Raw genomic sequence first — 25,538 nt, 5'->3', positions numbered from 1 at the left:
AATATTACTGAACCAACAAATTATTCTCAAGTTCTGACTAATGTAATTCAATATAAACTCTGTTCCATTACCTCATCAACACAGCATCTTATGTGTTCAGGAAAAAATTTTATCAATAACATTGACATCAACTTTAAAATTGCATGTCAAATATTCTCTTTCCTTTAAGGCGTTTTCTGGAGATCTACCTGACATAACTCAGGGTCCCCTTCATTTATTTTTCCCAAATAAACAAATAGTGAACAATGTTTGTCTCATTTCATGGATTCTATTTGTTGTTTACTATCTTCTTAAGTACAGTTTAAAATAAATCTTCACAAATTGTTGACTTCAGAAGAATTGTAATATCATCCCTGAAAGCTTTATTACTTAACAGTAATAAAACAAACTCTAAAAAGAGGTTCATACATAGATGCCCTTTTTGTTTTTAAATTCTTGAGTTACAATTTCTGGAATTTGTATTTTTGCAATTTGCTAAATATACAGTACAAAAATAGACTGCTTCTGTGGAGAAAACCTCTGCCAAGGACTTTTTGTTTTATCTTTATGATGAATGCAGATTCTCCATTAAAAAGCAAATTTTTTCATCTCAAATGTTGAATAACTTAAAATAACCATGTTGGTTAAAATTAGATACTGAGGAAGGAAAAAGACACGCACACATGTGAATATTTTCTGATTCTATAGCAGTTTTGCTTGATTGCAAAATAAAACTGTGTTAATCACTTAACATATAAAAAGCCAAACGAGTCTTGATATTCATGTTGATCTGAGTAATGCTACTTTATTCACAAATGCAAAGTATTAAACACAGTTTTTTTTTTATAATATTACTGCATATTAAATTAAGCCAGCCTTATTTTTAGACAATGGAAAAAATTACTTAGCAGTATGTCAGAGCTTTCTTCCCACTAGAATTGTACTCATTTTCTTATTTTAGCCCATATACTACTTATCTTAAAAGATGTCATTTGTAAATCCAGGGGATAATTTTATCCAAAAGGTATAAGTTCTCCAGATATTTGTGTTAGACTTAACTATAGCTCTCCCATTACCTACTTAGTTCTTTTACTCAAGCTTTTTTTGTTTTCCACTCACTGAAGGGAAATTTTCCATAAAACCTAATGTAAAACTTGCAGCTAAAAATATTGATTTCTCTAAAAACACTTATGGTATTACTAATGCAGCCAGGTCTTTTTTTAAATTTATTTTTTATTTTCAGCATAACAGTATTCATTATTTTTGCACCACACCTAGTGCTCCATGCAATCCGTACCCTCTATAATACCTACCACCTGGTACCCCGACTTCCCACCCCCACCCCTTCAAAACTCTCAGATTGTTTTTCAGAGTCCATAGTCTCTCATGGTTCACCTCCCCTTCCAATTTCCCCCAACTCCCTTCTCCTCTCTATCTCCCCATGTCCTCCATGCTATTTGTTATGTTATAGAACAAACAAACAATGACAACAATAAAAAAAAAAAAAAGAAAAAAGAAAATCTAATGACTGGGCTTATTTAATAGGTGGAAAATAAACTGTCAACTTCAAACCAACTGGATACTGTGATAAATGTTTTTTTCAAGGTTTGATCTATGGATAGACTTCATTCAGAACCACCTGCAGGCATTTGCTAAAAATGATTGCTGTGGCCTTATCCTAGATCTCATAAATCAGAGTGACTAAATTTAAAACAGCTAACCAAGAACACTGTTGTATGCATGAAAGGTTGAGAATCACTGGGTTAGAAGACAAGCCATATTATAGATGCTCTGTATTTAAGTCAATTCTCTCTAGTAGGCATTTGTAATTGATTTGACAATATTCTTATTTAATGAAGCTCCTCAGAAGGCTAATTGTGCTGCACTTAGTTACCTCTCCAAGCTCCCATACGTCCAGTGCTCAATTCTTTGCGCTAATCCCATTTCATTACAATATTCTCAATGACATTTGTTTGCAGATTATTATTGGAATATCTCAGTCCATTGAATGGTATTTTTAATTTAAACATTTTTAGAGAGCAGTGCTTTATTTTGACTGCATTAAAACTTTTAAGACTTGTTTCATAAAACCAACAGTTTTTAAAATATATTTTTATTTTCCAATTTTAATATTTATTTATTTATTTGAGAGAGAGAGAGAGAGAAAGAGCACAGGAACCGTGGGCGAAGGGCACATGGAAAATTGCAAGCAGACTCCTCATCCAGCACAGAGTTCCATGGGGATGGGCTCCATCTCAGAACCTGAGACCAGGACCTGAGTCACAATCAGGAGTCCTTTTCTTAACTGACTGAGCTGCCCAGCCCTGCCTTATTTATTTTTCCTAAGTGATGGCAACAAAGCATTAAACCAAACATGGAACCCCATGAGATCTCACTTGGTTGCATGTCCATAAAGCTGCCTCTCAAGGGAATAGTCACATGAATTTTACTTAGTAGATAGCCAAAACATCATTTGACAGAATTAAAAAAAAAAAGAAAAGAAAAGAAATGAAGATTTCTTGTTTGAGAATGAGCTATTTATCTGCTTATTCCTAATGGGTATCTGAAATTTGAAAATTTTAAAGAAAAGTAAGTCTGAAGTTATATATTATTATGAAGTCATAATAGTTTTAGAAAACTATTTCTTGATGAAGTAAGGACAATTGATTTCTTCAATTGATTGTTTCTTTTTAAGTAAATTTCCGATCTTTTCAACCTCATTTTACTCATGTCTAAGCCATGCTAACCAAAATAAATCTAGGCTTGTAGAATACTGCTTCTGTATAATAAATATTTAATTTGGCAGAAAATAGAAACAATAGAAGATGCCCAGGTAGGTCTTTGGCATCCAGTTAGGGTAGAGGTAAATATCTCATGATATGCAATCTTTTAGTGAAAATAGAACAAATATTTGTAAAATTAGAATACTAATGCAATACAACCAGAAAAGGTATTCAACACATTCCTGCTTTTCATTTCTTTTGCCACTGTAAACACATTTTTAAAATTCCAGTGTTTCTAAATACACTCTCCTCTCATATGTTGCACACAGAAACATTTAAATAACTATGTAGTATGGGTAAAACAGAATAACCTTTAAGATCTCTGCCAGCTGGCACTGAAATGAACCTTCAAAATCATTGTTTTCCCTTTTCTGAAGGACTCCCTGAGGATTACATTGAAAACAATTCTGTCTTGCTGTCTAACATAGTTCATGCATCAACTCTAACCTACAGTGACACAGAATTCCTGTAGTCTATTAGCCTGAATAATACACAATGTATGCTCAGAACACAACTTTAGCATTCATGTTCTATATGTACATGTATGTCGAGATTTAGAGTTTACCATTTATCAATATAAGCTATAATGGAGAAGAAACTTAAGAAAATATACCTAATGGACATGACTAAATGTATGAACGCTGGTAATCAAGTTACAACTCAGTAGTTCAACCAGTTGTATCAAGACTAACTGTGCCACACTGTCTTGTTTTAGAAAGAAAATAGACACTATATTGTGATAAAGTATTCTACTCAAAACATTTGGTCTTGCTCTTTTTTGCCTTAAATTCTCAATGGGGCATAACCCCTTTCATTATGTATTGATTGCCATATTTTAGTTTGATATTATCTCATAAATTATCCCTCAGTTCTCCAATAAGTAACATTAAAAGATTTTGTTTGTACTATTGATAAAATATTTTTTTAAATTATGTACCCCTTTGAGGATATTTAGTTTCCATTTAAAAATCTTACTTTATATGCTTAAACAGATGCAAAAATGCAATTTCCAGCATATTGAAAGTACTGTCATCTTCAAATAAAACTACTAATGGTGACTTTTTAAAATTGAACCAATAAAATCTAAATACCAAAGTATTTTGTTTGCTACTCTCATCGATTTTTACACATACATACATAAACTCTTCTTTACCAGATAGGATATTTGCATTGTGCCTTTTCTTCCTATTTTTCCATTTCAAATTCTCCCACTTAATTTTATGCAAATATAATATATCATTTAAAATATATAATTGATTACCCAAGCATACAGGAATTTAAGTATAATCCTTAAGAATATTAATTTTTTATGACTGTAAGCCTCTAGGGCTCTAGTTTTCACTCTTGATTGATTATTTTTATAATTAGAATTAGTACACACGTGATTAAAGCTTCATTAGTATATTACAGTTTTTGATAATAGTAGATGGGACGGTGTTTTGGTTATAATCCATCCATGCATTCAATGAAGAGGTTTATTTACTGCTTAATAAATGATTCAACATTATGCAAAATATTTTTTAAATTTTATGGCCATAAGCACTGAGAAGTCTAATATATATGTGCATATATGCACATATATATATAAATTGCTACAGCAGTGTCACAGCTATAACTTCCTTTTGGCTTGTGATAGAAAAGTCATATAGTGAAGAGTCAGCAAAAATTATTTTTAATGACCTATCAGCTGACAACCTGAATAGGTTCTATGTTTTCAAGTTAAGACATCACCTGATTGCAAAAGGATCCTCATTGTTCAATGTCAGTTTAAATGTCACATCTTACTGGAAACTTCCTTTCACTTCTCAGACTTAGCAATTTGTTTCTATTCTTCTACACCATTGCCTTGCTCTATTTCCATCAGCACATGTACGTTGTCTAAAAAATAATCTATACTCCTGTTTAGTTATTGAACTTCTTAAATATAAGAATGCATGCTTCTTATTTATTTACATATTTTGAATGAATAAAATAATAAATGAATATAGACCCTTTTTATTATATACATGTATAACAGCGACTGCATGATATATAAAGAGTTTAAATTCCATGATAACACCCTTAAAGTTATTTCTTGCTTTCTAAAATAATGTTACTCAACAATAAAATCTACCATATATATTCTTCATTATTATATGCTGCTGAATTGAGATGTATAACTGAATTGTAGATATCATTTATTAGAAATGGCTTCTGAAAAGCAGTATTACACAAATTCGTGGGATAGCAGCATGTTATGATTGATTTAATAGTTTGGAGGTCAGATTTCCTTTCATTGACTGTGAGCCTGGGGCAAATTACTTAATCTCCCTATGTTTCAGTTTCTTCATCTGTAAAACAGCAGCAATAGCAGCACCCAGTGTATCAGTTTGTTTTAAACAGTAAAGAAGATTACAAAAAATTAAGTCATCAGTTTGTGTCTGCCTACCATAGTTTAAGTCTCTAGTAAATATCTTAATCAGCTCAGGCAGCCAGAACAAAATACCGTAGACTGGTTGGCTTAAACAACAGACGTTTATTTCTCACAGTCTAGAGACTGGGAAGTCCAAATTCAGCATGCTAGATGATTCTGTTTCTGGTGAGAGCCCTCCTCCTGGCTTGAGTATATGGCTGCCTTCTCTTTGTATCCTCACAGGACGGAGAGACAGAGAGAGCTCTGGTTTATTTCTCTTCATACAATGTCACTGATCCTGTAATGGAATCCGTTCTCATCACTTCATTTAGAACTCACTACCTCCCAAAGGCCCTAGCTCTAAATACAAGCATTCTGAGGGTTAGAGATACTGGGGTTTAATGTACAGCATGAAATCAGCCATAATACATACCTTGCTTGCTGAAATGTAACATAGAGCGCTGAGGGCTGGGAAGCTTTCAGAAAGGGCATAGGCCTTTGGAATGACAAGGGGAGCTGCCTTCCCCGAGACTTTCTTAGCCCAAACATCCGCTCTGTGATCTAAGAGGTGTGTGCATTGTCCCTTAGCAGAACAAGTAGAACACGCAGAACATGCAGATTAGCATATCGTTATCTTTCCCATAAACAGATCCTCCTAGTTTCAGTAAGACCCCTTGCCACACATCATGTGCTTGAGAAATAGTGATAAGGATTTGTGATTATCCAGAAAAAACAATAAAAGCTGGAGCAAAAAATAGCAAAGGGTGTTCATCTCTGAGAATTGACCCCCTTGCTTTCTCCTCTCTCTCACAGAAAAATTTCAAGTAATCTCTCATCTTCAGTGCAGAGATTTCTGGCCATTCCTGGCAAAAGCTTCAACATATGAATTTGGGGAGGACACAAACATTCAGTCCATAATAGTAAGTAACATGTATTCTACTTTCTACTACTTTTACTTTTCCCACCACCATTCCTTCTATAACCAGCACAGTAGTACTTCATCATTTTAACTAATGTTCTAACTACAATATTCTAACTACATATATAGCACAATGTAATGTATTCGTGGCTAGAGAATATGATGCAAAAAGAAATATAATAAAATTCCACCTGAGGTGTGTGTGTGTGGTGAATATCAAGTAGTGGAATAAATCTTAAGAGCATCTACAGTTAAAGACGGGTTCAGTGTATGAAAACTTGAGTGAGTAGATGAGGTGGGGCTTGAGATAAATGTGAAAATATGGCTTTGCACTTACTGTTTTTTATTTTTTTTTTAAGATTTTATTTATTTATTTGACAGACAGAGATCACAAGTAGGCAGAGAGGCAGGCAGAGAGAGAGCAAGGGAAGCAGGATCTCTGATGAGCAGAGAGCCCCATGCGGGACTCAATCCCAGGACCCTGGGATCATGACCTGAGCTGAAGGCAGCGGCTTTAACCCACTGAGCCACCCAGGTGCCCCATGACTTTGTATTTAATATCTGAACTGTTCTCCACGCAATCACATCTTTTGAAATCCTAATGTAAATTAGCATGAATGGTAATAATATCCTCCTTGCAGTGCTGATGGTTTCTGGGGAAGTGCAATGGGCAAAATTATCTTCCTTCTCCCTTCCTTCCTTCCTTCCTTCTTTCTTTCTTTCCTTCCTTTCTTTCTTCCTTTCTTCTTTTTTTCTCTTAGTAAATGTGATTTATGATGGTGGGTTTATAGGGCTGGAACCAGGACATGTATCTGTGAGTGCAAGCACCTGTGTGTGTGAGAGTGTCTGGCTATAGAAGGTTATGTCATGAGTAACAAAGGCTCAGTTCCATTCTCTCACTTTATTTGAGATGCGTTATTTATTTATTGAAGAGCTAAAAAAAAAAAAATCAAAGATGTGTAAATTCCATGAAATCTGCATTAGAGCAGTAATATGTTGTTGTGTTGTTGTTGTTGTTGTTGTTGTTCCCTAACATAACTTCAGATTCTGGAAAAATATCTGGCATATATGCAACACTCAATAAATATCTGTTGAATTAATTAATGATTATGTAATATTTTGCGTGCTTTACATATAGCTTGCCAAGCCTTTAAACTATCCAATTTATTGGCTAAAGAACTATGTCCAGAAATAAATGAGGAGATGTCTCTAAATAACCCCCTTCTTTCATTGATTTACTCATCCTCATCCATTCATTACTAACCACCTACAATGATAATGTTACTTTCGGAATAAATTTTCTATTATTCAATAAAAATACCTATTTTTTTCATATGAATAAATGATATACAACTCAAACTAAATCATGTTAGATGAATTGCAATGGGTAAAAAAAGAACATTTAATTTTCAATACTCAATCTTTCTCCATTATTCTTAACAAGGATGCATCACAATATGAACTGAATTGGTTACCAACATTATTATCACTACGTATATATCAAATTTTTAGAGGTTCCTCTAGGTTCATTTGAGACATGAAAAAAAAAAAAAAACAAGGAATCTATATCTTTGATTTAAGAAAGCTCTAGGCCCATTCTGAATTGGTACAAATTCAATAATCAGTAGTGAAATTTCCCTTTGTTAATGATTCTAGGTCAATTCTTCACAAATTCATATATATAATTTGGATACAAATTGAAACCTAAGTTGAACATTTTTCTAAGATCATGAGTAAGTATCAAGCCATTTATCCCTTAGAGGAATAAGCATTGCCTTGTTTAAAATAATCATAACAAATAACTTAAATTCAGTTAAGTACACATTTGATTGGTACCTGGACTCTTAGAATATACAGAATAACTCCCAAAACCTGAGAAGCCCCACCCCCCATTCCCAAAAGTAATAAATATTCTGCTATCCATTACTATATATTGGTTTTATACCTGCTTTTAAATTCATGAGTAGAATAATACAATTTGTATTATTTTACATCTAGCTTCTAGCATTCAAAGTTTTGTCTCTCAGATGAATCCATGTTGTAAATAGAATTATTTTTCTATTTTGTATTGCTGTTAAATTCAGGATTCCCCTACTATCCAGAAGTAAAGGGACCCTGTGAAAATCTGTAAGCCAAAATGGCATAAAGCAAAGAAACAATTACCATTAACTTATACGGAAAAATTTTTAAGCTATAACTACCCCACTCCCCTGCCCCCAATGGATCCTCTCTTAAGCTTTCTGATCTGCTAAAGGATGCAGAGCAAGTCTAGATAAAGCACAGATGCTCACAGACACAGTTCAAAGCTCTGGCAGATTGACACTAAGATGCTGAGCATAGCTCCAGGAGGAAGAGTTTGAAGGTGCCAATCTTGTTGTTCAGGATGTACATTTTCTTTACAGCTTGCTACAAAACACTGAAAGCTATTTTCACTTTCCATCTTTTTTCATAAAAATGAAAATCCCTTCAGATTTGTTTGAGTTACTGATAACAGGTACTATTGTACATCTTTTATGAAAATGAAGTGGCATAATATTCCCTACTTTCATTATATCATTACACCACAATATATATATTTATTTTATATTGTGAACTATTTACATTCTTTTACCTTGGGCTATTATAAGTAGTTACTAAAAACATTTTGGTACATAGTCATTTTGTTTTGTTTTTGTACACACTCAATACTTTGTTTCCCCCTAGGCTTCTAATTCTAAAGATCAAAAAGGAGGCATTTGTTTTACTTCAGAAACTACTACCAAGTAGTTTTCTAACGTGATATGCCAACATGCATTCACACCATCCATGTACCAGAGTTCCAGGTTGTGCCATATATTTAGCAACACTTGCAATTATAAGTTTAGCCAGGATTATGATTACATATTAATATCACTTTGCAGTTTAAATTTTAATTTCTCAGAAGAAGAATAATGATGAAAACTATTATATATGCCTATCAGCCATAAATATATTCTTAGCTGATAAGTGCCTGCTCATGTCCTTTGCTAACTTTATTTTGTTTTAAGATTTTGTTTATTTGACAGAAAGTAAGAGAGGGAAAGAGAGATCACAAGTAGGCAGAACAGCAGAAAGCTGAGCAGAGACCCCTACACGGAGTTTGATCCCATGACCCTGGGATCATGATCCTAGCCAAAAGCAGATGCTTAACCTACTGAGCCACTCAGGCACCCCTCCTTTGCTAACTTCAAAATATGGTTCCCTGTTGTTATATTACTCATGTATTGCTGATTTTTGGATAGAAGACTTTTTTTTTTTTTAATGCTATATATTTCAAATATCCCCTGTCAGTCTGGCTTGCCTTCCAATCTTTTAAGGATTTGCTTTGATGAACAAAAGTACTAAGTTTAATTATGAAATCCAATTTATCAGCTTTTTTTGTGTGGTTGTGTGCCCTAGTTAACTCATCTTTGCCAACTCCAAGGTTATGAAGATATTTTTCTATGTTTCTTCCAGAAACTTTATTGTTTCACTTTCATGAGAGGCTATGACTCTACCTTGAATTGATTTTTGTAAATGATATGATGTAAATGTCAGGTTTGGTGTTTTTTCCTGTGCAGCTTTCTAATTGACCCAACATCATTCAATGAAAAGCCTATCCTTATCCTCTCTGAATACCACTGGCCCCATTGGAACAAATTATATGATCATATATGACTGATTCTTTTTCTGGTTTACCTATTCTCTTCTATTGGTCAATTAATTTGTCTGTGTGCAATAGTGCACGGTTTAATTATTGAAACTTTATAATAATTATTGATAGCTGGGTAATTTGATTCCTCAATTTTACTCTTATTCAGATCACCTAAAATAATGTAAGTACTTTGTAACCTCATAGGAAATTTATAGTGAGCTTGTGAATTCATACACATGCACACACAAAAATGCACACAAACTGCTGGGAATAAATATACAGCTTTTAAAGCTGATAAAGAGAATTAAATAGTATCTTCTTTAAAGATAATTCACCAGTATTTGGTATATATTCTTTTTTTAATGATCAGTTATGATCAGTAATGAAATAGACACCATGTTCCTGTACTTTCTTTTCTCTATATAAATACTTATTTAATTTCTGCATTATTCTTCAAAATCTACATTAGGACAATAGTTTTCTCATGTTTAAATTACATTTAATTAGGGGGTATCTGGGTGGCTTAGTCAGTTAAGCATTCAACTCTTGATCTCAGCCCTCTTGATCTCAGGTTCATGAGTTCAAGCCCCACATAAAAAAATAATAAAATAAATTATATTTAATTAATATGCTATGATATTTATTATGTATATTATGTATAATGCATATAATAAATATCAGGTACCAAATATGTGGAGTTAATGGTTTTTAATTTAGATGTTTTTATAAATTTAAGTGGTCCTAGTCATTTTAATTAATAATTAATTTTATAGCCTTTTTCTATTTTTTTTAAGTACAGTGAATTACACGTAAAATTTAAGTAATACAAGTTAAATGTATTGTAACTTATCTATACAAAAAAAAATACTAAGGAAATTGTAGAAAGTTTGTATAATTTGTTTCCAAAGTCTTTAGAAGAGGGATGCATAGAGGGAAACATTACCCAGAGTTACTAAAGTCCAAAGGGATGACTATAGGAAATTAGGTCATTTTACTTTTTGCTTTACACATTTCCATGTTGTTTAAGATTTTACTCTATAGTTTGTTTTTATAAACAGTGCAGTTGACCCTTGAACAATGTGGGAGTCAAACACACTGACCTTGAACAATGTGGGAGTCAAACACACTGTGCATATGCACACTCAAAAAATGATGCATAATTTTTGACTCCCCCACAATATAACTAATCAGTCTACTGTGGACCAAAACCCCAATAATGTAAACATATATTTTTGTGTTATATATATTATATCCTGTATTCTTGAAATAAAGTAAGCTAGAAAAAAGAAAATACTATTAAGAAAATCACAAAGAAAATACATTTACAATATTGTACTGTACTTATCGAAAATAATCTTCATGTAAGTGGACCCGTGCAGCTCAAACCCCTGCTGTTCAAGGGTCAACTGTAGTCACAATATAGCATATTCTTAAAAACATCTCTACAAATATGTAATTAATATCTGTTTGTATAAAAGGAATATGAATGCACTGAAATGGTTTCTCATGAAACCATAACTGAAATCTTTGAGGGAAAAGATCCTTTTTGTCTTTGTTTCCCAAAGCCTAGCTCAGTACCTGAGCAACAGTAGGTACTATAAAAATCATTGTTGATCTCAATCAGGAAGCAATACATCTTATATTTTTTGGACAGTCTATTTGTCTAGATAGAGCATCAGGGTTTCTGTGAATTTATATACAACTTTAAATGCTCCTACACATTTTTTAAACACCCAAAGAATTAAAATAATAGTATGGTTTCCTAACAAATTACTCTTATGGAACATTTGAAACTAAAAGTTGTTGACATATTAGTTACAGTATATTTTTTCAATGACTGCACATTCTATAATTTATGTTACTCACTCATCAACTTACTGACTACCCCATATCCTATGTTCTAAAATGACCTAAGCGACTTTGGCTTCAAAAGGAAGCAGATGAACGTGAGATTTGTGAGACAGTGTGCACTGAGTTTGGGCAAATCAGTGAAGCTATAGAAAAAAGATAATGGGTTTAAACAGTATTTGGAGGGCCCCTGGGTGGCTCAGTGGGTTACAGCCTCTACCTTCAGCTCAGGGCATGATCCCAGGGTCCTGGGATGGAGCCCTGCATTGGGATCTCTGCTCAGCAGAGAGTCTGCTTCCCTCTCTCTCTCTGCCTGCCTCTCTGCCTACTTGTGATCTCTGTCTGTCAAATAAATAAAATCTTAAAAAAACAAAACAAAACAGTATTTGGAGTAAATGCAGGTCATTGGGAAACTGGTCTATGGTGAATGGCTCTTGAAATTATTTTGGTAAAGTCAAGTCAAGTCTATGGGTGATGTCGGCAGAAGGGTCATCCAGGGATTCCCATCAAGATACTAGGTATAGAAAGTGTTCATTAACTCGATGGAATACTTTGAGTAATGGCAATTTCCAGATGCGCTGTTTCATTATTGGAAATCCTTCTTGAAGCATCAGTCTACTTGTTTACCAAAAGTTGATGCTTTTATATCAGTGGGGAATAAGAAAGAAAATTCATACTTATTTCAGTCATTTTTATATGATGAAGGCCTCAGTGATTCCTGCAAATATTGTCGATGCACTTTCTTTTCTTATGACTTTAGCATGGTTCTCAGCCTCAAATGTAATGCCTCATCAATATTGATTTTATTATATTTTCTTATGATTTATGTTTCTGTATCACATGAGACTAAAACATTAATGTAGCTTATATAGAATTTTTATTTTCTTATTTCTGGATATCTTATTGAGGGAATTATATAGTCTCATGTACAGATAATTTTCCTTATATTGAAAAGAATTAACTTTTTTTTTTTTTCATTTGCTTTAATGTTGCTGGGTTGTTAATTTGTAGCACATTGGTGGAAAAAACCACAGCAGGAAGCTTTTGGCTCTTAGTAAGATACGTAAATTATAGTAATAATCTTTGCATTAAAAGTGATAAAATAAACTTAATGCGTCCAACCCTATAGTTGCTATTCTGAACCAAAAAAGAAAAAAAAAGTACTTTATGAATAAAACTGGAAATGTTCAACTAAATTGTGTAGGGCTGTTTCCATAGATGATAATCTTCAGTTATTCTTAGAAACCTCCTAGGAAAGCACAATGGAAACATTCAAAATGAATTGGCCTATCCCTGACCTGAGGTTTTGTGTCACCATTAGTAGACACTATAATTGAATAAGTATCATATGCATATTAATATATAATAAGCTAAAGTCTGCTTCCTTTTTATAAAAAAAAAAGGCTTAAGTGGGCCTTCTGAAATATGAGGGTGAGTGAATGTCTGAATAGTTGCCTTTTTTACATCTTGCCACCCTATCTAAAATTGTCAAGGTTTATTTGAAATAAGGTTCCTAGTATGACTTCCTAAGATGCTTGTGATCATGTTTGGGGCAAAGGGAAACAGGAACAATGCAAATCATTACTGTCCATTAAAATAATTTCAGGGGAGCCTGGGTGGCTCAGTGGGTTAAGCCTCTGCTTTCGGTTCAGTTCATGATCTCAGGGTCCTGAGATCGAGTCCCTCACTGGGCTCTTTGCTCAGCAGGGAGCCTGCTTCCCCCTTTTCCTCGACCTGCCTCTCTGCTTACTTGCAATCTCTGTCAAATAAATAAATAAAATCTTAAAAAAAAATAGAAGAATTTCAAAGGATTTTCTTCTCAATGATGAGCAGAGTCTTGGAAAAGGAATGGATAAATATTATTAGTGCCTGGAGGAGAGAGGAACGAGCAACACCAGGACCGTAAATTAAGACCCAGACGTGGGCTATCATGGGGTAGGGCACACAGGGCAGGAGGAGCATAATTACTGCCTGTAATGCCATGGCCTCCCACGAGACTCCCTCTTGGGCTCGCCCTACTCGCGACTCTCTGGTGTCAACAACAAAAACACAAACGACAATAAAAGTAGTATTAGAATTTTTAGAGTATTTACTATGTATTTTTGAAACTTGCATGAAAATCTTCTCATGTGTTATTTTAACTTACAGAAACAGGTGGTGGTATAAGAGGAAACTTACAAAGCTGGGAGAATGAACTACAGTTTCCCAAAGAAGGCATTATTTTTCTCTAACTGAAGTTTACTAGCCAAATGACCATATTCTGTAGAAGACCAGAAACATTAAAAATTTTACATGCACTATTTTTACATGCATTATTAAAAGTTTACATGCTCAAAAAGTAGCATGTCTAACAATGCTTCCAGTCTCTGTTCAACTTTATTTTAGAATATCCCTGATTTAGTATGGTTCGCAGAGTACCGTGCTTGAGGAAACAAGAAAATGTTTTTTAAAAAAGCAAGTCTAGGGTAGATTCTTTGTTTTTTTTCTTGATGTTTAGAAAGGTATTTTTTGAAGGCTTGGCCTAGTGCTCTAAAGGTAGAAGGTTTCTCCCTCTAATGAGAATTCCAGTGTAGGCAAGACTGATTCAATCCACATTGCTGTGCTGGTTGTTTATGACCGGTGTCTGTTCTGAATGGGTACATGTGTACTCTGATTGGTTGGCACTTATTGTTCCAGTTATTATACACAGTGTTTTGAATAACACTTTAGAGAATAACTGACAGAAAACTTGGAAGTAATTGTCACCTCATCCAAAATTCCAATTATGTAGGAACTTGCATCAGAGTTGTGGGAAAGCTGTTATATGTATCCTATATGAGCAGCAGCTGCCCTTTTTACTATTGTTCTGTGGAGAAATAATAGCCCAAGGATGCCCAAACTCTTCAGAGTATAAATTGAAATATTTATCAAGCTTTCCACACTTGTTTATAGGAGTCCTGTTTTGACACACAGAGATATATGTGAATACTCTTTCAATTACTTTGTAGTTTTTGCTTCTTACAAAGTGATGATTACTACCCATTTTAATAGAGGAGAATCTCAGTCTCTGAAGGCTTGTTTACATCAGTCTAGAAAAATAGTCTAAAGGGATTCTCCACTCATTCTTTCTATCAGAAATTTATTAAACACCTATTAATATGTAAATTTTCATGATCCATGCTATGACTGGTTCAAAAAAGACAAAATAGAAAAATAAATTCTTATTCTGCAACAACTCTCAGTGTATGAAAGGATGTGCACAATGTGTCTTCATTTAATTCTACATTTCTTTAAGGTTCTTTAAGGTTGCAGGAAAGCATTTGATTTTTTTTTTTAGCATTTGAATTTTTAAAGCAAGATTTAGACAAATCATTAGGAAATACCTCCTGACTATGAGAACAATAAGACAACAGAAATGCATTTATAAAATGTTTATTGAATGTAATTTAATAAGGAGACCAACTGCCTGCCTTGAAACAAAAATAAATCTGACATAACCGGGAACATACCAGATAAATTCAGTTCACTGTTCCATGCTACAGGATTCTTAGAGGAAGAGCCTTTTAGAATGGGGGTGTGAGGGAGGCATGAGAAATGAAGCTAGGAGGATGGCAAGGCCAGTGTGGACATAACTTGTATGGATGCTATGAAGATTGAGCTTTATACTGCATGGAAAGACACCAACAAGTTGTAATAGGGAGGTGGCTTAGCTAGATTTCGTGTTTAGATGACAGTCGGTAGCTGTACGGATCTGAGGGTAGCAACCTTCAGGTGGACATACTAATTAAGAGGTCATGCTTGTAGTTCATTCATAGGTGAGCAGGTGGAATACAAATTAGTTTTAATTAGGAATATTTCACCAGCATACCTCACATTTACAGGGACTCATAAAACTGGGGTGTGCAAATAAGGTGAGATTATCTTTAGGAGACCTGATTCCAAGGGCTCCTTTCAGTGGAGACCTATGTAACACCAGGTCTTCACTCACCCATTTATAACTGGGTAGCTTCTGGGTACCTGAGATCAACTGAGGGCCAGTTCTTGTCTCAGCTCCTCTCCAGGCACCCTGACGAATTTGCTTTCTTTGAAGGTCTAGGCTCATTACTGCACAACAGGGGCCCACTATGAAGATTCTGGTGTTTGGGGCAAGCAATTATCTTCCAATAAGGATTTTATTTCTACCAATAGCCAATAGCAACGCAGCATCACCAATATAGAGAAAAGTGGGGGTGGGGAATTAAAGGAAGGTAAAACTCCATGGTACTTTTAAGCAACAGCTCATAAGTGGACAGCTGTTCCTCCTTCTATAAATATTCTAGACAAGAAGTTACACAAATGCTTTTGTGGTTGCTCATGGTTTGAATAAGCAAGCAGCTTCCAAGTTTACCACTATAATAGCTAACATTTGCTGAGGACTGTTCACATGCTGGGCACTGTCTTAACTACTTTATACATGTATTGTCTCATATAATCTCCCCAGAACTCCGTGGAGTTGGTGTTTGTATGCCCATTTTACAGAGGGTAGAATGTAAGGTTACACAAGTGTAAGAACATGTATAGCCCCTCTACTTCTGGAGAGTTTGGTAAGAATGGGACTCCCTACTTACTGGGCCTTGAGTCTAGACTCTAATTTCTCTCTTGATACCGTTCATCCATTCCAAGCTTAGGTCAGAAATAAATGCTAATGTAGAGTGTTTAAAAAATACATAAAGTAGTAAACTAAAGAGTATGAATTAATTAATTAATCACAGGAAAGCAGTCACAGCTGTTTGGGATCATGCTGGTTATATTTACCAGAACTAGCACGATTATTGAGAACAGAAAGCAGGAGCAGAGACGTTGATTGAAACTGCAGGGGAACTTTGGTAGGCAGAATATAATTGCTCATTATTTTTATTTGTATCTCCCCATTTCCTTGTTTCTCTTTCCCTTTGTTTTTTTAATAATACTCAACACTTCACATGAAAACACATCCTTTTCACTGCTTATATATTTAGCCAGCCCTGCAGCTTGTCTCATTCGGAAGTCATAATCAGTTTCTAATATCATTATAATTTCCACAGTAACCAGTTAGGGTATCATAATCATACAAATAAGACTTTAGTAGAAACAGACAAACGAAGAAATAAAACACTTATTCTTATGCAAACCATTCTAAGCAATAAGCTAAAAGAACATTAAATACAAAAAGATAACTTGCAATTTTAGACATTTTCAACTAAGATCTTCTAGTACCATCTCCCTGCTTCATAAAGGTTATATTGAAACTCGGTCTCATCCAAGCACCCAACAGTCTTCCTTTTCTACCAACATTTGGCCTCATTCATATTATTTATAATGTAAAGAAATTTAAAAGAGATAAACATCAATAATTTTTGCATCTGGAGAGTCCTTGAACATTAAAGAATTTTTTTCTTTCCAAGCAACTTAAAAATGAAACAAGAGATGATTATGCACAGTTATTCTGTCCCCTGATATATGTCTAAATAACCAAATAGGCAAAAGGCTGTTGATGGAGTTTTTTGATGCTGCATGTTTAATGACAACTCTGCTTTTACCAGAAACAGTAGAAACATAAGATTATTTTAACAAATACAATTTGACAAACATATGGCGTGTGCATCTACTCTATTGTATTTTATTTTAAATAAATATATGGATGCCATTACATTATCTCTTCTAACATCATTGAATTCAATATCAGATATGGTTTAGATCAGGAATCAGCACTTTTTTGGTTTTGTTTTGTTTTCTGTTTTGTTTGTTTGTTTTTTGCCTTTTTTTTTTTTTTTTTTTACAAAAGGTCTAATAACAAATATTTTTGTCTTTTCCAGCCAGGCAATCTCTGTAGCAACTAGGTAACTTTGCTGTTGCTGCATGAAAGCTGCCATAGACAGCCTTAAGTAACAGAATTTGTGTGGTTGTGTTCCAGTAAATCTTTGTTTACAAAAACAAGTGGGGGGGCGTAGCTTTGGCCTGAGGCTGCCAGTTTGCCACCCTGGTTTAGAGAGTGTTCTCAGCATGAAAACCTCTACAAAACAGAGCTTTGTTGATGTTTACTCTAAATCATTTACTATAAGTTTTTTTTCAAGTTTTAAATGAGTTTCAGTTATGATGTAATATTATTGAAAGCAGGAACATTTTATTAGTTTAAACTGGTGAGTTGTTTGCAGCCTCCCATCAGAGATATCTGGCTAAAATGCAAATATGATTTCTAGTAGAAATTGGGGTCTGGATCATGGTCCATGATGCTGACTCTTAATTTCAGAGATAAAGAGAAGCAATTTATTCTCCTAATTCTTACTAACTCAGGAACGTTGGGTCTCTCCCAGTCAGAAAACTGCTGCTCAAACTACCAAAGGTGAATTGTGCTCTTCTGAGATGGCAGAGTATTTTTCTCATTCTTTTCTTGAAGAAAGACTCGCACAACTACGATCTTATGATCTATCAAAATCCTAAGAGGACCTCATGGTAGAGCAAACTAACACGCAAAATAAAACATAATGAAAACATGAGAAGAGTCTTGGTGTCTGCAGGGAGTGTACTGCGAAGGCCCTATCCTTCCTATATTCTATCACTTAGAAAAATTTAGAAAAACTTGTTAAAAATTATTAACTAAAAGAGCTGGCCTATGGTGATGACTCTGAGCTGGGAAGAGGCTAGGAACATAGATTCCAAATGAGATTCTGATTTTTTTTTTTTTTTCAATTAAACCAACATTTATTAAAAACACATAGCAGGTCCTCCCTAGGCTGGGTGCTCTGGCATACACTGTTGAAATGGACACGCAGAAGCTCTGGTCATGGCAGCAATTAGAAGCTCTTCATCTCAGTCTGATGGCCCAGCACATCAGTTCCACACAGTCCATTTTCAGAATGGACAGATAAACAGCTGTGTCAAGGCATTCAGAATCCACCATGGATGCCTCAATTTCTAGGGAGTTCTGAGAACCGGAGATATAGCTGATATGGACTGACCCCTTTGAGAGCAGCAATTCTTTTCAGAGCATGGATGTGGAGAGGCCAATCCAATCTTTAGTTGGACTCCAACAGAGGGCCCTGCCACCTCAGGGACAGAGGAGTGACCATATGCCTTCACTTCTGGTTGCCTCCACCATAAGTAACAAGTCAGCCCAGGCTTCTCTAATAAAATACTGGAGAATGGGTGACTTAAGCAACAGAAATTTTTATTTCTCACTGTTCTGGAGACTGAAGGTGTAAGACCCAGGTGGTGACAGATTTGAGCTAGTGGCAGCCCACATCCTGATTTGTAAACAGCTGCCTTCGCAGTGTATACTCACATGGATTCTTGTTGTTGTGTGTTCATGGAGAGACAGAGAACTCTCCTGTCTAGTTCTCTTCTTAAAAGGGCACTACTTCCAAATCCAGGGCCCCATCTTCATGACTTCCTCTAAATTTAACTACCTCTCAAAGTCTCCACCTACACATACCATCAGGTGAAGCTTAGTGTCAACATACTGATTTGGAGGGATTCCAACATTCAATCCATAATAGCTTGCCAGACTTCTAGCTTAATATCTGAGCTTTCTAACCCAAACAGGAAGCCATCATAGAGAATAGTGTCCTGAATTTTATCTTTCAGTATAGTAAGGATGCAAATAAGATTTATCTTATAATATTCTATTAAAAATATCTCATTATTTTTCCCTCTCTCTCTGTTGTTTCTGTCAAGAATAACAACTAAATGTTAAGAATCAGGGGTGCCTGGGTGGTTCAGTTGGTTATGTTCCTGCCTTTGGCATAGGTCATGAACTCAGGGTCCTGGGATTGAGCTTTGCATCTGGCTCTCTGCTCAGTAGGGAGTCTACTTCTCTCTCTCCTTCTGCCCCTTCCCCTGTTTGTGTGTGCTCTCTCTCTCTCAAAAAATCTTCTGAGAAAAAAGAATCTTTAAAAATTTTTTAAAATGTTAGGAATCCCATTATTGAGTAACAAGGGAGCTTCAGTAGACTAATTATTTTTGATTAGTTTAATCTATGAATTCAATAGATTGAATCTTACAGTATTTTAACTTTTTAGAAAGAATCTTAAAAAAAAAGAATCATGACACAGCTTTCTACTTATTTTTTCTTTTGAATTTATAAAAAATATATACATATTTTCCAAAGACCACAAATCTTTTTATTGTTTTGTTTTTGTAGTTGTTGCTAGCTTAAGAATATTAACAACATTCTTTTCTACTTCAGTGAGCTATTGAATTTTGTGTAGGTACCTAATTGTAACATATAGCACTGTATTTTTAATATGGAAGATTTTTTAACTTATTTCTTTGGGATTTTTGTGTTTACACTTACTGTATAAATAAAAAACTTTAATCTTCTTCCACTATAGATTTCTTATTTCTGTTTCACTCTAAATGAAGAAAACATAATTTTCCAAAATAATCTTAAAATCATAAGATAACAGATATCCAGTAGGGATTGCCAATTTTAATAGATGTTCTACTGCTATTTCATCATTTGCTACAATTTCCTTTGCTGAAAGCAAATTTATTTTTTAAAAGGAAATATCTTTGTTAATTTTTCTCAATATTTTTGAATAGAATTTTGTGTTGATTTGATCAAATAAAATTGGTCAAATTGCTTGAGGACAAAATGTTTTTAGTTAACTAACTAATATAGTGAATTATCTTAGTAGTTCCCTTACAGAATGTATTTACACTTCTTTTTGAATATTACTAAAAATTGTTAAGCCATGCTTTGAAATTATTTCTGTGCTAATTGTTCTGGCTTACATATCTATCTTTTCATATTTTGATTTATATAGCTTCTTACTCTTATGACCTGGTATAATTTATAAACTATCAATTCATTCATTCTGTGAGAAGTTAAATGTTCCATTAGTGATAATTATGGAATATTTTATAAGTTATTCTTAATTATTTATTCATAGATCTGTGTTGTGTGTGAAATTACATATTTATTTAGAAAATTATTTCATTGACATTTTTTACTTAAGTTCAAGGAAATTGTGGATACAATTTTATACAACTTGTATTTATGATCATTTTTCTTTACAATAGAGGTTTCTCTTGTGTGTCTATTTTGCTAATTTTTTAAACGAGGCTCATCTTGGATGCATGAACGCTATTATTTTTATCGTGGTGTCATAATAAAAATAAGGCAGTTGAGTAATGGACATAATGCTTCAAAGAAGACGTAACTTAGAATTCACACTCATGAGTCACTGTCATCCATTTCTGGTGTATTAGTTTTCTGTTGCTACTCTAACAAATCACTACAAACAGTGCCTTAAACAACACAAATTTATTATCTTCCTATTCTTTAGGCCGGAAATCTGGCATTGGTTTCATTAGGCAAAAATAAAGATGTTACATTGCTCTATTTCTTTTTGGAGCTACTAGGAGAGACTGATTTTTTTTAAGCTTCTAGAGGCCAGCCACATTCGTAGGCTTATGGCCCTTTGTATCGTCAAAGTCAGCATCGTGGGTCAAGCTCTCCCACACTGAATCACTCTAACTCTCTTCTTCCACCACTCTTTCTTAATTGAGAGGACCCCAGGTAATTCGATTGGGTTTATTCAGATATCCCAGGTTAATCAAGACCCTTCACCTAATCACATCTGCAAAGTCCCCTCTGCAAGACCCTTAAACTAATCACATTTGCAAATTCTGAGTTTGGAATTAGGATATGGACAACTAGAGTGGGTCATTATTCTGCCCACCTCATCTGTTTCCTTTGTCATTTATGTTTTCAGAATCAGGTCAAGTCGCACACCTTTTGTAAAAGAAATTAATGTACATGAGTCTGATGCTTATCCATGATTAATTTTCTTTAATCTTTGTCAAATTTATCTTTTAATTGGTTTCTAAGCATGTTCCAAAAAGTTGTTTAGCTCTCCATGGTTGGCCAGAGATCTATCTACATAAATTATTTCACTTGGACACATTTGTGTTAAATTATAAATATCCCCTGTGTTAATACACAGATTGTGTTGACAGAATTTGTTTGCTTGAGTTGACCATCATTTTAATCATGCTAATTACTTTATTAGCTCAGTAAACAGTCTTATATTTGGAAAACATTTTATAATGCCACTTAAAGAAAAAGATGAGCAGATATCAGATCATAAGAAAGAATGAAATTTTATTATGTTATATATGCTTAAGAAAATATGTGCTTATCAATGCTACATTTACAAGTTCTATTTATATTAGTAATTAACCAAAAACTTTAGAAAGTGAACTCTTGATACAATGATTTTAGGGAAACCTGCTATCTGAACTAAACAATGACATTTACTCAGATGCAGCTCAAATCCAGATTTCTTAGACTTCTTAGAAAAATTATGTGGAATTTTTTTTAAGGTTTTATTTATTTATTTAACAGAGCTCACAGGTAGGCAGAGAGGCAGGCAGAGAGAGAGAGGAGGAAGCAGGCCCCCTGCTGAGCAGAGAGCCTGATGCGGGGCTCGATCCCAGGGTCCTGGGCTGAAGGCAGAGGCTTTAACCCACTGAACCACCCAGGCGCCCCTATGTGAAATGTTTTTATGGAATCTGGGCTGTTCTTTATTTGAGAATAAAAGAAGATTTTCTATTATGTTGCCTTAGAAGATTTAACAAAAAAAGTGTCACCACTTAATATGCCTTTTAGTCAAATTCTAGGAATTTTCTCAGTATCATTATGTTATGATACAGGCTGTTAGTAATGTAAGATTTACTTTATACATTGAAGCAAATTTCTCATTACTATAGCTTTAGAAATAGTGTGTGTAGGTAAAGAGATGAGTAGATAATAGATAATATATTAGATCAATAGATATCTGGAGATGTTTTAATTGTGCAACTTTAGTCTGTATTTTGTTAGTTATATTTGAGATAATCATAATCAACACATTATTATTAGTTTTTCATGTTCTTTCATATTTGTTTCATGCAAAACTTTCTTATGATATTTTGCCAAAAAACAAAAAATGTGGTGGGAATGCATAATGTTTGAGACACTATTGGAAAGAATTCAGTGGATCTTTAAAAAGGTAGAGTTACCACGATACTGATATTTTAACTCTGAGTATATACAAAAGAACTGAAAATTGGCACTCAAACACATGTCTACAGCAGCACTATTCATAATAGCCAAAACACAGAAGAGCTCAAATGTTCATCAGTGGATGAACAGAAAAACCCATCGTGAAACATACATATATAATGAAACACTGTTCAGTCATGAAAGGGAATGAGTTGCTGATACGTGGTACAACATAGATGAATCTCCAAAACAACTAAGTAAAAAATGCCAAACATAAAAGGTCACATGCATATTTTGTAAGTCCACGCATATGGAACATCTGGAATAGACAAATCCAGAGAGTGGTGGGTGCCTGTGGCTGGGAAGAGAGTGGGGAGAGGGGAGAGGGATGAGGAGAAACTGATTAATGGGTGTGAGGTTTTACTTTGCAGAGATGACCATGTTTTGAAACTAGATATAAATGGTGATTTCACATTGTGGATGTTCTAAATGCCACTGAATTGTTCATATTAAAATGGTAAATTTTACAGCATGTGAATTTCAGTTCAATAATTAGGTATTTTTGGTTTGTTGGTTTGTTGGTTTGTCTGTGGTATAAACAGGAAAACTTCTTATTTAAGACTAGGACATTTAAGCTCATGTTTTCACAACTCTGATGGGGGCTTCTGCCCCTTAGCCTTCACCTGCTCAAGCTGTATCCACATACACCTTCCACTCTGGACCTTTGCACTTCAGTGACTGCAGACAGATGTTTCATTGCTTTTCAATAACAACCACATCTCCTCTGTCCATTTCTTTAAACTTCCTCAACTATACCTATGCCCCATTTGACCATAATCCTTATCAGAAGCATACTGAAACTCAGAAGAGATAGTCTCAGCTCGTTTGCCTATACACTGAACATGAAAATGTATTTTGCTACCTATACTCAGGGTATAGTGTGGATACTTACTGCCTTCCCTTGACCCAGACTTGACCTGAGGGTGTTCCAGCATAGCTGTCCTGCTTTCAGATTCCAAGTACAAATGAAAATTCTACTGAAACATTCCAGAATTTGGAGATCTATTTCTAATCTAAGGGGAAGTCAGAATCTGCTCTGCCTCCTCACATTTTTCTATATCCTGAGTACATCACAGGAAATATTTTTAAACTGAAAAATCAAGATGTAATCCCTTCTTTGATTCCAGAATTTGAATCTCCTCTGAGGCAACATGTGACACTTACTGACTATGAAAGAAATAGGGACTAAAAAGAAAAATGTGGTGATCTCATCCACACATGTAAGACTAAAAAAATGTGATTCTTAAAGTAGTAGAGATTTGTAAATAGATGTTGGTTTCCCAGGTGTAGGTTCTTAGCCATTTCACATTATTACAACTGATGATTACAAAACCATTATATTAGCCTGTCTACCTTTTGTACCTGTTATCCTGGCAGTGGGAACCAGGAAGTCAGAGGTCAGAAAAAGACAGTATCTTTCTTTGAAAAACTCCCAAGAAACATTCCTAAGCAACGGCACATTGCTGTATCCCCAAATAACTGAAGAACATAATGGCGGTGATGTAAGACCTATGATAGCACAGCACAGTTTGATCAGGTGTTCTGACGGATGATCCTAGGGATTAATAGTTGAATGTCTATTGGTCAGGGAATGTAGCACTAGACCTTTCCCTTCCTGTCTTCACATATTTGCAGTGGGGCATTGCAGATTTTCTCATCACATGGAATCTATTTCTGTACCCCTTGATGCTGGGTTTTTCATGAAACTAATTTTCACCAATAAAACATTCAAATGTGACAAGGGGAGACTTGAAAAGCACTTGCACATTGAGCATGCTTGCTTGCTATTCTTGGATCCCTTTGATAGCCATGTGGATAAGCCTGAGCTCATCTGCTGAAAAACTACACAGAGACCACATAGTAAGAGACCCTTCTCATCCCAGCCATCTCAGACAAGGCCATCATAGTCCTCCCAGCCCTGGAAAGCCTACTAATTCACTGAAAATTCTTGAGTAAGTCTAGTTGAGATCAATTAAGCCTGGATGAGATTTGATGAACCATCCTGCTGAGTCCAGCTCAAATAGCCGACTCATAAAATCTTGTGCTAAATAGTTTTTTTGATTTCTTTCTTATTCACCAAAAGCTAATTAATAAACCTAGTGATCTTTCTATTCAATCACTTACTTCCCATTGCATTCTGCTTCAATTAGGTAAAATGTAAGTTATATAAATTGCCATCTATTGAGCACTTATACATAAAAGGTAGATCATTAAAAATTATATACATATGAAAAACATCATTTAAGGTTTGTGATATGGACCGAACTGTATCTCCCCCAAATCCATGTGTTGTTGCCCTCACCCCCAGTGTAACTTTATTTAGAGATAGAGTCTTTAAGGAGGTAACTAAGGTTACATGAAGTCATATGGATGGTGCAATAATCCAACAGGACTGGTGTTCTCATGAGGAGGAGGCATCGAGAATGTGTGTGTGCATGTGTACATGCACACACACATACACAAAGCTGGATAAGGACAGCTAAAAATCAGCCATATGCAAACCAAGAAGAGGAGCCACAGAAGAAACCGATCTTGTTGACACCTTGCTCTTGGGCTTCCTAGCCTCTAGAACTGTGAGAAATAAAAGATTATTTTGTCCAGGTCACCCAGTTTGTAGTATTTTGTTAATGGAACCCTGAGCTGACCATTACAGTCTGCATTATTTTCGTCTTTCTGCAGATGAGACAAGTAAGTCTGGAAGGATATTATCCATCTGGTCCTGAGTAATCAGCTATTATTACACAGAGACAAGATTCTAGACTAGGTCATTTTGATGGTGAAACCCAGGTTCTTAGCAACACAGAGGAAACAAAGTGTGTTTTCTTTTCACTGCCCAAACAATATCAATATTAGTATATATGATCAAAATTAAAAAAAAAAACCTCATAGCAAATATTTTTTCCTTATAGCAAATATTAAAG

At 34.6% G+C, this 25,538-nt stretch overlaps 1 long non-coding RNA gene across 1 annotated transcript in view; it reads right to left on the bottom strand.

Annotated features, from left to right (window-relative positions):
- The window catches only part of LOC309864023, a 92,982-nt gene extending 69,415 nt beyond the window's left edge, over positions 1-23,567 (bottom strand). The window contains exon 1 of the long non-coding RNA XR_014311343.1: positions 23,510-23,567. This is a non-coding gene — a long non-coding RNA (uncharacterized lncRNA). The remainder of the gene's footprint in view (positions 1-23,509) is intronic.
- Between the last annotated feature and the right edge of the window lie 1,971 nt (positions 23,568-25,538).

The sequence above is a fragment of the Mustela nivalis genome (genome assembly GCF_964662115.1).
Source record: "Mustela nivalis genome assembly, chromosome: 5".
In the NCBI taxonomy this organism is placed as follows: Eukaryota; Metazoa; Chordata; class Mammalia; order Carnivora; family Mustelidae; genus Mustela; species Mustela nivalis.
Note: the sequence above shows the minus strand (reverse complement) of the source record. Positions and strands in the feature narration are given on the sequence as shown.